The sequence below is a fragment of the Armigeres subalbatus genome, chromosome 1, assembly GCF_024139115.2.
Source record: "Armigeres subalbatus isolate Guangzhou_Male chromosome 1, GZ_Asu_2, whole genome shotgun sequence".
NCBI lineage: Eukaryota > Metazoa > Arthropoda > Insecta > Diptera > Culicidae > Armigeres > Armigeres subalbatus.
In genome coordinates, this window is record NC_085139.1 from 277,538,364 (window position 1) to 277,555,435 (window position 17,072).

General features: G+C 40.7%; 1 protein-coding gene across 1 annotated transcript in view; it reads left to right on the forward strand.

Moving 5' to 3' along the window:
• The window catches only part of LOC134207629 (neurogenic locus Notch protein), a 214,674-nt gene that overhangs the window by 94,878 nt on the left and 102,724 nt on the right, over positions 1-17,072 (forward strand). The gene's annotated exons all lie outside the window — the stretch shown is intronic.

Sequence of the window (17,072 nt, forward strand, 5' to 3'; positions counted from 1 at the left end):
GATTCGAGCTCGTTGAGATCTTCATTATTCAACTAACGACGGTGGTGATCCACGAAATCATAAAAAACGGCTTGCGCCATCAACGTGACTGACGAAACCTAGAAGTTTTTTTCCCTCTACTTGCCTTCCCCATCAACCGCAACAACGAGCAATGGTCATTTTCGCCTGCTTCGTTTTGGGGTCTATTCTCGTGCAGCGAATCCAAAGAATGAGGACGACCGACCGCCTCTAAGTCAATGAACTATGAAAAGTTACGAATTTGGTTAATCTGAAGCGGCGAGATCGGGATCGAATGCGGAAAGGAAGGCACGAACGATGAGCGACGTGGAAGAGAAAAAGCAGAGAGAGGTCGAAACTAAGTGTATGTTAATGTATTTTAATACGAGATGTTCAGCATGTTTCGTAGCCCGTTCGCGGAGCGCACGGCACGGTTGAGATTTTCGGCCGAACACGGAGAAACACAACGAAATCAAGAGGTACACGTTTTTTAATTTTACCCCGCCTCACCTTCGGCTGGACCGAGCATCCGCTACCCCCCAGACCTGGCATGGATTCCTTTTCTCTTGTGTTTGTGTGCGCTCCTCGGTTGAACCCAGTTCTCATTGGCTCCGGTCTCCGCACTGAAGAACTGGTTCGTTTTTATTGCAAGCAATCTTCCTGAGCCGGACCGGACGGTCGGTCGGTGCTTCGAGTGTTGACGAATGATAAAAATTTTAGAGACGATCGTCGTAGTACCGAGAATTGGATCGCGCGACACCGCCAAGCTTTCCGTAACACACACAAAAAATAACAACATTTTATGAACTTGTCGCACAGCCATCGGCCGACCACCGCCGCCGTAACTAGATCTCGGTCGGATTGGGTTCAAGCGAGGAGGACGAATTCCGAACCATGGCGGGCTGGAGAAGGCACGATGACATGAATTGGGATCTAACGATGGAACGGCCAGGAACAGGAAAAGATGCGTCATTCCTGATTCCTTTAAGGGGGGGATCGTAAAACTTCCAGCTTCTCAGTTGAACTCAACGTCGTCGGAATCCGGTTGTTGTAATTAGCGTTGTGTTGACAGAATGACATGAAATACGGCTAATAAAGTGACATTTTTCGAAAAAGAGCAAAGGATCATTGCCCAAAAGAAGTTAGAAGCAATTTGAAAAGTTGAGAGGTTTAGCTTGTTCCAATGGAATGGACGTTCGGCGGACTCCTTTGGGTTTCGAGAACATGTTGATTTAGATATTTTACAGTCGCCTCTCCACATCTCGATATTGGACCATCGAGATAGGGAGAGATCGAACTAGAACGAAAAAAGTTCGTTGCTATGAAAAACGGCAACAAAACAAATGTTACCTCTTGCTTTTGGCGTGTTTGTTATTGTTCAAAGATGGTCTAGTAGCCTAGAAATTCGAATGGTATCGACATAGGAAGAGAGAATCCGGAACACATCGAGATAGAAAGATTATCGAGATGCAGAAAGCCCAAGTCTAATCTACGCTCCCACTAGCATCTTTTCACGAAACAAAAGATTAAAAGCTCAATATAATGGAAATTCCAAAGTATTCCAAAGGAACTTCGAAAAAAATTCGTAGAGATTTTGAAGAATTTTTCATGGAAATTGCAAAGATTTTCTCGTGATAATTCCGAAGATGCTCCCGTGAATATTCCAAAGCTTATGTTGTGGAAAATCCAAATGAATTCTCGGAGAAATTCCGAAAAATTCTGAAGAACATCTCGCAAAATTTTTGAAGAATTCTACGTCGACATTTTGAACAATTTTTCGTAAAAAATCAGAACTATTTCCTGTGAAAATTTTGAACGATTCCTGTGGAATTTCTAAAGAATTTAGCGTGAAAAATCCGAACTCGTGGAAATTCCTAAAAATTCGCCATGAAAATTTTGAAGAATTTCCCGTAAAAAAAATTCGAAAAATTCGCTGTGAATACCGAAGAATGACCCGAGGAATTTCTTAATAATTCCCCAAAAAAAATTTCGAAGGATTTCCCTTTGAAAACTTCGAACAATTTTTCTTGAAAATTCCGAAGAATTTCTCGTGAAAATTCTATACATTTCCTCATGGAAAGTGTGAACATTTTTCCGTGGAAATTCGTGAAAAACTTTCCCGAAGAAATTCCCACTCCCATATTGCATGGGATTAGGTAAAATAATTGGCCATATGGTCGCCAACTTGGATTTCAAAATAGTGTCGGACATCGACTGTCGGGTTCTACTTAACAAGCCCGATTAATAGACACCCATATTGCATGATTTCAGATGAAATTTGTCCACCATCTTGGATTTCAAAATAGTGTCGGACATCAACTTTCGAGTTCTACTCATCAATTGGTCCATATGGCCGCCATCTTGGAGTTTAAAATGCCGTCGGATATCGATTTTTAGATTAACTGTTATGAACTGTACTACTCATTAAACCAGGTCGTTAGACACCGATATTGTCATCCGTGTTGATTAAATAATTAATCTCAATAGGGGCATGAGGCATGAAACACCGAGGTGATATTCGGTGATTCACCCTCGAAGGTTCACAGTTGCACCGCACTTCAACAAGTCACTAAAAATTAAATTTACAAGCTACAATAAGACTTAGCTCATTTAATAATAATGTGAATCTTAAAATAACACGAGATTCGCGATAAAAACGAAATTTTGTTGCACCTTGGTGAATTCTCCGGAGAGATTGACATCCCTAAGGTTCTCAAGTGCTCCGAACCGATGAGCAGAAAAGTGCTTTGATACAGTAACCGTCGCTGAAACAAGCGTCAGCTTCGTGACGACGGATTAAGGTCACTCCTGACGGAATCCAATTTTCAAAGTACTCGCGTTTTTAAGGGCACACGCGTTTTTAAGGGCACAGCAAAGCTGAAAAAATAAAAATGACAGTTGTGCGTTGCTTCAGTATCGAATGGTGTGCCCTTGAAAACGCGAGTACTTTGAAAATTGGATTCCGTCAGAAGTGACCTTAAACCATACATAGCTTTAGATCAGGGCTGTCCAACGTAGGGCCCACGGGCCGGATGCACCGCTTGGCTTCATTTTGTGGCCCACGGCGTCTAACAAAAACATACTTCATGACTGGCCCGCAAGCTTTTCTATCTGGCTTGAGAATTTTTTTTTATTTTATTTTTTTTAATTTCTTTATTAACGTGATTTTTTAAGGTTTGACATAAGTTCATCACGGTACTCTGGCTTGAGAAGTTAATGTTTCATTTTTTTTTATTAAATAATGTAGGTTATTACTGATTTAATTTTCTAAATCTATTTTGGAGTTCCTTACTTTGATTGTGTTCATTCCAATATATCTTTAAATAGAAAATCAGATTAACACCACAGCTGTTTATGCTGGTATCAAGAGAAATCTAATTGGAAGGCAGTCATAAACAAGAACTCTATTTTCTACACGCAGAACAGAAGTTTTGAAATCAATGTTCGCGCTACAAAACCATTGAATGAAACGAAAGGTTGATAAGGAACATCGCGTTTTCAATGAAGGAAGGCCAGAGAAGTTTTTTCCACGTTGGCCAAAGGGAAGCCGATATGCTTAATTTGCCGAAAGAATATTATGTTTACACTGAATCAGAAAGAAAACAAAAGTTGGAAGAGCTTCAAATGTGAGGCGTTCATTTAATTTGAATTTCCATTATTGATTCAAATTAATGGTAAAACAGTGGTTTATCGAAGCAACAAGTATTTTTCACTCGGGCAAACACGAATTCTGGAAATTCAGTAAGGATCAGTTTTGCTGTAAGTGAGATTTTGGCTATACGGATGAAAACTAGGGATCCTACGTTCAGAGATATGCGAAAGCAGCCATCGTGAGCCAATCGAGCATTGAGAACTGTCAAAATCTGAGCCAAATGAACATCTTTATTGTTGTAGATCGAAAGTTATTGGTTAAATTTGGTTAATTTTGGTTAAATAGATTTTATGAAAAGTTTTATTGAATAAACAATTTGTTTTGCTTTCGTACGTAAAAGTAGTCTAGTTGATGCCTTATATCGTGTTCATTCGTATTGCTCTTAAATTTTAGCGAAAATGCACTGCTAGAGGATAGACAAAATAATCAAAAAGTGTCTTCGAATGTAAAGTCATGTGCAAGCCTAAACATTTTTCACTGCGGCAAGTGCTGGCAGCGTTTGTTTATGAAAGTAACAGCGTTGCTAAATCGTCTGGAAAAGTATTCGCACATCTCCTAATATAGGATCCCTAATGAAAACCTAATAGGACGTAGAACTTGTTCAGGAATGCATTTCGGGTATTATTGACCAGAGCCTACAATATTCATCTTCATGAAGCAACTTCAGTCCGAATTTTGACAAACATCGCATGAATATTCAAAACATAGAATGACATAGTCAGACGACTACTCCATGAACTCATTCATTCAACTGTCACTGAATGTGTTTACTATGTGCAGAAAAAAACATAATTAGCATTGTTTATGTTGATGTTTACCGTTGAAAGTGCCTCGCGAATGAAAATCGGATTCAGTCCTGTGTGATAAATCACTTTACTCATGTGAAACGTGTTTAGATTTCAGATAATTTTTCAATTTGTAAATTGTGCATAAATATTCATTGACTAATATTCAAATGAATATTGACTGTCCAGAGCCGACTATGAATGTGTCTGGAAGTGAACTGACAATTGACGAAAGGTGTACTTCACCAAAAATTTTCGATTATTTTACACTCTGTTATTGACATCGTGTGTCATAAGGAAACACAGAAGACTTGAAAACTACGTCATGTGGAAAAGCCGCCTGCTTCAGATTCTACTCACTCGCAGTCGATAAAAATAATGATGTAAAAAACATGATTCAGGCAGCTGTCTCTATATGGAAAATTGATGATCATCTCCAAACCACAGAACAATTGACATATTTGGTCTCAATAAAGGAAACGACTACTACCGGAAAAGACCTCAGGGAAGCTGATAACAATCTGTATGAAGGAGTTTGCAAGAGTCCATGGATTCTCCATTAAAAACTTAAGTGGCCCTACAACACCAGTGGTGCACCAGCAATGACAGGAAGGAACACGGGTGTTGTGACGCTTCGATGACAGGGGAAGCAATCACAGCGTTATGGTGATATTTCCCTGCACATTAAATTATTGTACGTGGATTTCTCTATTGAACCCAACCGTTCGAAATACCCGCTCCCTGAACGGTCGTTGAAATCGCCGTTTTCACCTTCACACCCGTTTTCATAGTAAAATCTGTCAAAACTGACAAGTCTGCCACGTGCTTTTTGCTGTTTTCCTCGGACTTCTCTTTCTTTTTCCGATGTTTTGACATCTGTTTTAATTGACAAGGTGCAAAAAAAAAAAAAACAAGGTAATCTGCCAAACATTTATTGAGTTTGGCAAACCTTGCTGGAAAAGGGGACGTTTGAAATAGGCAAGTGAACCGACCTTCGAATCCATTGGTCAAATAAATCCACAATATTCACCAGTAAATCTATGTGCAGAGACGATCGAAGTATCGACGCTCATCAGCAAAACAATCAACCGTTTACTGATGTGAATAATGTATTTGAAAAGTTTCAAATGGAGGTTATTGACCTCCAATGCAACGACGAGTTTAAATTTAAATTTCATAAAGAAACATTGCTCATAAGATATTCTTTCTTCTGAAATATTATTTTGAAATTTTGTTTTAAAAAAATATTTTCTGGCCCGTCAGCAGGTTTTAATTCTGAAAATTTAGCCGTGGCTTGAAAAGGTTTGGCAGGTCTTCTGTAAAATGGCATAATACTGATACTTATTATTATTTATTTATTTAGACTAAGGCCGAAGTGGCATGTGCGGTATATAAGAGTCTTCTTCATTCGGCTCGGTCCATGGCTACACGTCGCCAACCACGCAGTCTACGGAGGGTCCGCAAGTCATCTTCCACCTGATCGATCCACCTTGCCCGCTGCGCACCTCGCCTTCTTGTGCCCGTCGGATCGTTGTCGAGAACCATTTTCACCGGGTTACTGTCCGACGTTCTGGCTACGTGCCCGGCCCATCGCAGTCGTCCGATTTTCGCGGTGTGAACGATGGATGGTTCTCCCAACAGCTGATGCAATTCGTGGTTAATTCGCCTCCTCCACGTACCGTCCGCTATCTGCACCCCACCATAGATGGTACGCAGCACTTTTCTTTCGAAAACTCCGAGTGCGCGTTGGTCCTCCACGAGCATCGTCCAGGTCTCGTGTTCGTAGAGGACTACCGGTCTAATAAGCGTTTTGTATATTGTCAGTTTGGTACGGCGGCGAACTCTATTCGATCGGAGCGTCTTGCGGAGTCCAAAGTACGTACGATTTCCAGCCACTATGCGTCTCCGAATTTCTCTGCTGGTATCATTTTCGGCAGTCACCAGTGAGCCCAAGTACACAAATTCTTCTACCACCTCGATTTCGTTACCACCGATACTGATACTTGAATCGGTGAATTTGCTTCACTCGATCAGATGACCGACTGTTGCTGATGAATCTTAATGCAGAGCCCATGATACGTTGCTTTTTTTTAACGAACTATGGTGCAAGAAGAACGGAAAAGATTCACAGTTACGTTCCAAGATGAACTTTGAGTTCGGAAATTTCATCGACTTCGTCGTGTGCGAACTCCGACAGACCCCATACCACCAAAGGACGTTTTGTTTCAAAGCCTCCGGCAGCTGGTTTAGTGAAACGATGTCGGTGGGATTACTTGTTGAATGAATGTAATTCCATTGACGCTCCTTGCGTCCTGTTTGTATAAGCGCATTCCGATTCCTTGCGAAAGTGCACAAGAATTACGTCTAGCTCCTTCTGTGGTATTGAAGATCAAGTAATGGAGTCAATTTTTACTTACTGCATAAAAGATAATCGTGTAGAATCAGCAACGCAAATGCTTCACAAGTAGATGCACACTCCATAAGCCATATTCAACAAAGTCATGTAGTTCATGAGCGGCACTTTTGACGTAGGACTTACGTCTTTCTTTAGTATACTGGTTGTTATTTAGATTTTTGGAAATCGAGAGCGTTACGCTGAAAGGGAAGATTTCGAACGTTACTAGCGCCTTTATCTTTTTGGAAATGTAACACATCTTAGAACCTGGATAGATCGGTTCTCCACAGGCCAAGTAAATTGAATAATTTTGCCAATGTTTTAGAATAAATCTTGCGCTTAGAATCATAGGGGTGTAACTACAATGATCGAAGCGCGAAAAATATCTTGTTTTGTAGATTTTCTTTCGTATCCCAACTGCTATGCGAATTGGCAATTAAAAATAGGTCGAAGTTGGTGTTCCGACTGCAAACCAAGCACTTTGATCCCCTCGTTTGGTCCATATCCGGCTTATGGAATGTGTTCGAGGAATTTGTCTTCGTTTGCACACTTTTGATGGATTTGAAACCATCTTCTAGCTAGAAGAGATTTTAGTTGACGTTGGCTTCTTCTATGGTTTCAGCAACAGGCAGGGCATCATCGAAGTAAAAGTCTTCAATCAGAACACAAACACCATAGAATACGGTTACATATTCGACAGACACCTAATACCTCATACGTAATCATCTTCTCTCTCTCTCTCTCTTCTCATTGGCATTACATCCCCCACTGAGACATTGCCGCCTTGCAGCTTAGTATCTTCATTCAGCACTTTCACAGTTATGAACTGCGAGCTTGCTAAACCAAAATTATACTTTCATGCCCAGGGAAGACGAGAAAATTTCCTAAACCGGACCGGGAATCGAACCCAGTCTACTTCAGCATGCACTTGGTTTGTAGCCGCGCATCTTACAGCACTGCTAAGGATGAAAAATATCAGATCTCCAGAAGCAAAGAAAGAAGGGCCATTACAATGTGAACTACCCTTGATGAAGTCGCTGTATGGCTGCTTAAGCTCCTGTTTGCGTTCCAAGCGTTTCTCGAATATAAGAAACCGTTTCAATGTCAGAGCACGAAAATTATCTAGCAGCTTTACGTTGTCACTGAAGGCTTCACAGGAAAGTTGTTTAGGTGAAAAAGGATGCCTCACATTCTCGAATTATTGCATCATTTCTCAATGAAGTCAATTGACGCAACTTTGGCATACTGAATTGCCGAACTCACGGCTCTTTAATCACGCCAGCTACCACCCGTTCAAGGTAAATCACGCAGTTGAGGAATATTATCACCAAGGCTCAAGTGGTCAGGCTGCAAAATATCAAAGAAATGCTCTCCTCTACGATTAGATGGAAGAAACGTCGATCGGCGAGCTGAATGTCTTCATAAATCAAAACCAATCTTCACGTTTGCAATACTTCTAGTTACTTTGGGTGCAACCAGGCACTCAATGTTTGCTTAAAAACATGCTTAGCTTGATCGAAATTCTACGAACGCTTTATTCCGAACTAGGTTTCACAACGCGTTGATTCCCGTGATTGGGACGGTGGCTTGCATCTTAGAAGCATCGTGGCGGTTTGCCATTTCTTCAGTGACAAAATTTACTTGAGACGCTCTGTCAAGGCCAGGCCAGTTGCGTCGAATCCTTAAAGCGCTGACGATGAGGTACACTCCGAAGTTTTTTGAAAGTCCTATCAGTTACTATTTCTGCAACCGGAGACAGGGTTGTCTAGTTCTTTGAATGTTGACATTCTCTTTAGATTCAGCAATCCTAGTATGTGCGATTCTACAATCAATCGCTTATTTTCGTACCTATCCGTTAAAACATTCTAGACTTGCTGATAATTACCTTCTCGTCCAGAATGCCTGATGCGGAGCTCTAATCCAATTTTTATCCAGGCGGTATTTCGGCCAATTGGAGTAACTGCCACCAAACGTAGTTATGGGCGCCTTCAGAGGCTACTTCTGGACTCGTGGCTGTGGAATGGAATACTGTTCGTAGGTTAACGGGGAGTAGAATTTTTTTCCTGGACATTTATGGTTGCATTTACAACTCTCTGTGGTGATCCTCGAAGGCACTATCTCATCCTGTTCATCTGAAACCTCGCCAGGAATGTCACGATTTCGCAATGGAAGTGGCCAAACTCGGTAAAGATCGCTACTGGCTGTTCCTTCGTAAACTATAGCTGGGCCAACTTCAAACTTCTCGGTTCTCGCAGGGTGAACTGAATCTGCACTAACTTTTGTTCGGAGAAGGGGCCGAAAATCATTAGCCCGAATGCCACTAGGCCGCAATTTGTTTGGCCAAATATGCCATTTGACCGAACAAACCATAGGGCTGAAACCCATCAAGTCATTTGGCCGAAATAGTCGTTTGGCATGATGCGCCATTTGGCCTAAAATAGCCGGTTTGGCAGAAAGAGCCTGCAGAAGTGGTAGGAAGTGCAATATGGTGGGCGTTCGAAAATGTCGTTTAACCGAACAGGTCATATGGCCGAGCCAATCATACGATCGTAAATGTCGTTTGCTGAACGGGTTATTTGTGTTGCATTATAGGTGACCATAGAGACGTAAAATGCGAGAAATATGCGGGATTTTCAAATCTATGCGGGTATGTCGGGAATTTCTTAATGTCTTGAGTTACCAGATATTCTTTTCATTGACTTCTGTATAATTATTCTAAACATCGTTGACAATTTTAAATGCATTAGGCCTCTACATTCTACGTTCGAAAACCAAGAATTTTTTTTCTATAAGTTCACGAAGGTTTTTCATAGTTACTTCCTAGAAGTAAGACCAATGGCAACATTTTCATTTGAGGAACTATCCGTCCATGTCAAAAGTATAATGTGAATGGTATTGAAACCAGAATTTCTAAAGGAGATGCTCGATCGATATTCTCTTGGAAGTGACTCGTCTTTTCGACCGTTGTCGAATATGGGCAATGATGTTCAATTACAGGCAGACAACTCAACCTCTGGTCATTCGTTGGTAACATCTTGATCCCATCACATGGTAACGCTGTACTGGAGAAGTGCTTTGACATAATGAATAGTGCTTAATCCTAAACCAGCATAAGGATTAAGAAAAGAGTGGCATAAATTATAAAGTACGAAGCCATAATAAAATCAGGACGTGTAACAAAAGTAGAAATAAAAATAATCAATAATGATTCACTACACCCAAAAAACCTGGTCAAGCTTGAGCTTGATTGATTGCCCGTAGTTGCTACTCCATTATGACCAGATCAGCTGGCCTTGCACAGAGAACCAACAGATGTTTGCTTGGGGCTAGCACTCATCTTCAATGTACAAGAACTGGTGATCTCATTTGTTAGGTCATACTGGCGCCTGTCACGTCAGAATGCAAGTCAATTTAGGGAAGGGGGAGGAAATGATGATGCAATCACTCACTCGCCCACTGCAAGCCAAATATACCTCTACACTTGCCACGAGTTCATACGGAATTTTATTGGAATTTTTGGGTTAGGTTCGAGAGACATAAGCCCGTCTTGGTTAACGGGCTGCCAAAGTGATAGGATAGGAGAAAGCAACTGATGATATTTCTAATTAGATGAAGGAAACGAGCATTTTAGTTCATATACAATTCTAGCAGCTACTGTTAGAATAGTCAAGTTAAAGATATAGGATAGTAATGGAAACGGTATGGAAGTCCATTTCCAGTTCTAGAGATTGCTAGAACATGAGAAATAAAGATAAAGATATAAAGAAGGATAATGGAATGGATCTGGGATTGAACCCACGACCACCTGCGTATGAGGCAGAAGCAGTAGCCATATGACTACCAAGCCCGTTACACCCAAAACACCTGGTCAAGGTACAATAAGTCTGAAATAGATTGAGAAAAAATAAGGATCAGGATAAAAGCAATGCAGGACATGAAGGTGTTGGAGAGCATGGAAGCCAAAATATTGAAAGATGCGAAAATGTTTTTTGCTCAATCGATTCTTTAATTTATTAAAGTTAACCTTCTTCTATTAGTTAACCTTACAACTTTCGATTTATAAAATAGCTAAATTCTTCAAACAATATTATCTTGGGTTTTTTTTATTGGAATGTTGTCCTTCAGTAAGTCAAAAAATTTACAGAGACAATAAAACGAAATACATTTTTTGACGGCAAACTTCGTTTTTTTCAAATAAAATATGTTCATTGACATTTTTTTTTATTCGTACATTTATTTGGTAGGCACTTATTTGGTAGGTGTTCTTAAACGCTACTGTGCCGTGATCTACTGTGGTACTCTGCAGAACAGAATTCACACAGAATGTATTTTTAAATGTCCATTATACGTTATCGTTGTTGTTGCCAGTCCATATAATCGCGAGTCCATTGTGTTCCTTTGTCCATGTGAGAATCCAGTGTCGCTTTGTTCGGTTGCCATTAATTGAAGAATGTTGGAGGAATTCTTCCGAGAAGAACAGTTTTGTCAGTCGTCATCAGGCAGCCGTGTCGGTGAGGCGCGTTCCCCAAAACGCCACCGTACGGACTGCGCTGCTGGCGACTGACAAGGGTTTGGTGGAGGAGCTGGGAATCGAACCCATAACCATTCGCTTATGAAGCGAACGTGTAGCCAACTACGCTACGGGACCCCCTCTCATTCATTTTATTAAAACATAAATTTAAATTTAAAATCTTCAAAATTAGGAAATCTTCTATATCTGGAATTTTTCAAAAATTATCGGTAAAAGTCGGGGAAATTGCTGGAATTTTAGAAAGGAAGTTAAATGGTCACCCTGGTTTTGCCAAAAATTTCATTTTGTCAAGTATTGAATCCAGAGCGTGTAGCACACCGTGAGAGACATTTTTCGCAAGCTTTTTCGATTATGACATTATTTGGAGGCTATCCTTCATGATAAATTCCTTTGAAAAAAACTCCTACTGCAGAAGGCACCGGTACTGATGATGTATTTTAACTCGTTTTACACAACTGTGCGAATAAAGATCGCGGGGATGTTGCTTATCCTATCCTCCTTTTCGCACTTTTTTTTGTCACATTTGTGACAAGCTTGTAATGATTCAAGGCGTTGTTTTTGCGTCTCTTTCATCGTTGTTCGTTATCGAAAACGAGCGATTTCTGCAAACCGATGGTAGCCCCAACGGTGGCCGATCGATCACCTACAAAAAAATGAATCTACTGTTAAAAAGGTAAACGATAGAACATATGCTCAGGGAGACGTATGTTTCTCTGTGGTGAATGTGAGAAGTTTTAAGTGATTTAAGATAACTGAGAAGTGAGAAGCGTGAAGTGAGAAGTGAGAAGTCAGGCGTTTCGCTTTTCACTCTTCACTCTCCATTTCTCACAAATCACTCCGCGCTTTCCACTTCTCACAGTGAGACAGAATCGAGAAATAAGTGGTAAGAAATGAGGAAGAAGAAGTTAGACGTCTCACTTTGCACTACTCATTTTTCACTTTTTACTTCGCACTTCTCACTTTTCATAGCGAGACTTCTCACTAGTTTCTCACTTCCCACTGTCAAAAGTGAGAAATAAACAGTGAGAACTGAGAAGCAGGACGTCTCACTGCTGACTGTGAAGCTGAGCCCTTTTAGCAAACCAAATGAGCTCTTTCTGCCAATCGACCATTTGGCCAAACTAAATTTTTGGCCAAATGACCTGTTTGGCCAAAGACGTTTTTTGGTTACATGACCCGTTCGGTCAAAAAACATGTTCGACCAAATGAGCTCTTTCTGCCAATCGACCATTTCGGTTTCGGACAAATGGCCCATTCGGCCAAATGGCATTTTCGAACTAATAACCTGTTACGCCAAACGACTATTTTGACCAAATTAACAGTTCGGCCGTATGTTCCTTTCGGCCAATTGACATTTTCGTCATTCGATTAATTACGCCGATTACTTTCGGCGACATTTCCCCCTTTTGTTCGGTATGGCTTGTTTGGCTGAACAATCCTCACAATTTCTTTATCGTTTCCAGGTTTACTCCCTCCTCCCATATAACTTCATAAAACGAACCAGATCTTGAGTCGTGTTCACTTGAAGAGTTGAATATGATTCATACTAATTTTGCTATTGTTCCTCTACACATGCTTCATCGGTGTCATGTTCGATATTGTCTTTAACCAATTTTCTCAACGGCATCGTAGCCCGCGACCAATGTCATGTGTTTTAGTCACATTCGAGAGAAATTTTCAAACTGTTTTACTAGGCACTCGCGTTGGATTTAGTATCAGATTTTTTTTTTGTCTTGCGATGGAAATGTTCAAACATATTTTGACCACGCTTCCATCGCGACGGAAAACACTGGTTCTTCACTTTTCGTACCATTGAATGGACGGTGTAGAACTGTAAAAAAGATGATTTTCGTATTGCATACGAGTAGTTTTCTTCCGGTTGGATTTGGCCCCGTGTTGCAGATGGGTACCGATTTTGTTCGTTTCGCTGGCGGAATTTGGAGCCGGTTCGACTGGACCAATTTATGTTCCATAACAGTGGATCATAAGACTTGATGGAAGGTAATCAACGGATACTTAGGAATGGCACGGAAGTGTCCTTGGACTACGATGCCCTTGGAAGGACGGATCTTCGTTGTGAACTGTATTGAGGTTCGAATAAAATAACACAATTTTCCATTGAAATTTCAGATAATTCGAACCATGGATGATTTTTAGCAAACTTTCCGGCATGTTTTTACTCACGTTTGGAATCGTCCATGAGTTTTGAGATTTTCCTAAAAACTTAAACCCTACCCAAGTGACTCATTGTTTTAAACTGTTGGGATCAATAATTTTCCTATAAAAACAGATATGTAGTGGCAATTTCCAAATAACTCAAAATAAAGTGTATTTATCGATCATTTAAGGAAAATTATAAGGATCGCTTCACCTCTGCTTACCAATAACGAAAACACTAAACCTCTTTCCAAAAACGCCTTCCTCAATCAAGTTTTACTTTTCAAACAAAGAAAGACCGAAATTCAAATTGCGCCGCTTATCAACGTACTTACCACCTGTCAAGCAAGTGTACCCACATGCAGTAAAAGGAAATCGAATCTGATTACCAGAACCTCCAGCTCATGAAAATATATGACGAAAAAGCCAACCTTCGAACACCTGTGTCCTCTCGTTTGTCGTTGCCTCGCTATCACACCGGGGAGGAAAGAAACCGGAGTAATCTAATTATCGGGTTCGTCGCTCATCGCCACTGCTCCCGTTTGCATGCGAAGCATTGAAATCGTTTGTTTCGTTCGTTTTTTCCTTTTTGATGATTTGTGCACCCGAACCCAGCACAGCATCCCGCCCCAGGGGTAGAACTTTTAGGCACTTTGTGTTCGAGCTTCCGTCGCGATAAAGAACACACCGCTATCAGTAATGGTGATGATAATGCAAATTGAGATGCAATCTTCTCGGGTGCTCGCCCAAATAAAGTGAAAGAAAAATGACAGTGAGGAGGAACTGAGAGTGGAGGAGACTTTCCATTTTGTTCTGAGAGTTTTTTATTTTCGCAAGCGAAAACTTGATCAATTTTGAGTTTGATCATCGGAGGCGATTACCTATAATTATGCAAGGAATGTCAACCGTTCGTTGCACTGAATCTGGTCATTGGCCGATTGATTAGATCTTACTATGGGCTACTTCATTCGGGAGCAGGCCTTCAGTGTCTGAGTTCTAATCCAGTCTTGGTCTAAGCAAATGTCTCGTTATTACATTGAAAGCGTTTAATGCATACTACACTGCGAAGCGGCAATGTCTCAGCTGTGGGATGTGAGACCGGTAGAATAAGAAGAAAGATGTACTACTTTTTTCGGGAGCAATTACTTTCCCACTGAGCTGAGGAACAATGCGGAAACAGCGCAACTAGAACGACAGCTCGAAATTCTACTGACTGTGACGGCTGAAGAAGCAATAATTGCAGGTTTGAATCTAGGAAGCATTGTATGCGGCGGATCGTTAAGCTGTCACTCCCTGCTGTGGTAATTACTCCTGTGGGATGTAGAAGCTGGATACAGTTGCCATTCGTTTTAGTAATTGGAATCTGTTGATTTAGAAGCTCCCGCCGAGAGGTCGAATCGAATTGGCCGCAGTCTCGGGAATAGATCGGCATCCGTTCGCTAAGGATTTACTCGTGGTCAACCTGTGCCATGTACTGCTTCGAATCCGTTGAATTGTGAAATACCGCACGCAGCCAGCTGTCATCGCTCCATTTATCATCCCGTTTCGAATAGAAAAACGAACTCATTTCAATATTAAATTGCAAATCCGCATTGGCCTCGCTAGAAGCTCAGTTGCTCTCTCCATCCGAATGCATCAACCCTGCCCATATCCAATCCGTGTCTGCAACAGAGCTAGACAAGCTCTGACAAAGTCCTTTTGTAGCAACCTCTTGGGCACCCTGAAAGAGCGCTGCCACAGTCCAATCAAAACATTTATCAAATTTATACTCCAATAAAGCAGGCCGCGACTCGCGAGTTCGCTCGATGTCGTCCCCGTTGGTCGCAGCACGCCTTGCAAACGTGTGCACTCTATTTCTTCGCGGAGACAAATGGTCTGCCATAAATCGAACGCCTCGCTCTCGCGCGGTTCGCTCGAATGGCGCATTAGCTCGCACTCTCTCCCTCGCTCTACCCCGACTGTTCCGCTTCTAATCGGCCATAATAAATGAATAAAATTTATAATTTTCCATTATAGGCACATAAGTTTAGAGTCCAAAAACTATCGCGAACGGATCTCTCAGCCTCAGCCTAGTGGAAAATGGAACCACCTGAGCGCGTTGCCGCGAAATTAGATCGTCATAAAGTTAATTCGCCAATCGCCTCAAATGAATTTCGTTCGTGCGAGCGAGGGAACAAGGTGATAAATTGAAGGCTTTGGAGCTGGAAGCGATAAGCGAAAATTAGACGGGACCATGAATAAATTTTTGAGGCAAATCCGACGACTTTGAGTGCGATTGATCCGCTGACAAGCGAGTTTTTAGATTTGATCACAGGCCATTACAATGCGACTAGTAAGCGTTTTCATCGACGACAACGAAGTACCTAATGCGATGCATTCCGTGTCGTTTCACTGAATAGCGTGGAAAAAAGACATCGGAATCCAAATGGGATTCTCGATATCACCATTTGGGTGTTTATCGACGTGTTTTGACACTGTGTATTAATGCACAAATTTTATTATTTATTCATGAAGTCACATGAAATCATAACTTTACCATTTACATAGAAATTGAAAAAATGAGATCGTTATACCTTCACTTGTTATTCTTATTCGGTTTCAGTTATGAGAGAGCACTCAGTCAAATGGGCGCAAAAAGCGGCGACATTTTTGGGGACGCTGAATTTCGCGCACGCCGTCAGTTTGAATGTTTTGAAAGCGGAGGAGCTGCGTTCGGATGCGTGCTCGGCTGCTTTTCGCACATTCAGTGTAAAACAACACAAACTGTTTGTGCGGAAAACAGCAGTTTTGCTTGTTCGAGTTTTTTTTAATTTGGCAATAAATTAGTGTTGACATCAATTTGCAGTGTTCCACTTAAGGTTGTTCGAAACCGAAAACATTTCAAATGGAGTCGGTCTGAAAATCGACGTCGACTATGAAGTTTTCGGCCTTGCGCCTGTAACGTTTTATGTTTATTTTGCTTTATAAAATGATTTTCAAACTTTGTTTTTAATTTGTGATTGTGTGCCGTGTTTTGTTTGCGTTCATAAAATCTGTTCGTTCCTGTATCTCATGTTATATTTATCTTTATAATGTTTGTTATAAAAGCTTAACTCATTATGGCACGTATGTGAGCTACAATAGGCGGCAAACAGGCGCCATACTAATCAGATTTGAGATTTTTTCAGGAAACGCCGCATGAATTTGTTTCAGATTTTTCACCGGAATTCCCTCATAATTTTCATAGGGAAATTACTTATAGTGTTCAAGAGAATTTTTATCTAATTTTAATAAATTTAAAAAAATTATCTAAATATTCTTCGGGATTTCCACGATATTTTCAGAGGATTTTTCATTTTTACGTTAAGAAGGCTACAAATGATCAACAAATATAAATCAAACTTTTTTGATTGATCAAAAATTTATAAAATGTATAAATAAATGTATTTGGGGTCCATTTATTAAAGTAAGAGAATTTTTTGATACATTTGACATTTCCTGAAACATAATTTAAGCTATTGGCTTAGCCGATAAAGGTGTTGCCAATGTTAAAAAGTGCGCAAACATCATCAAGTG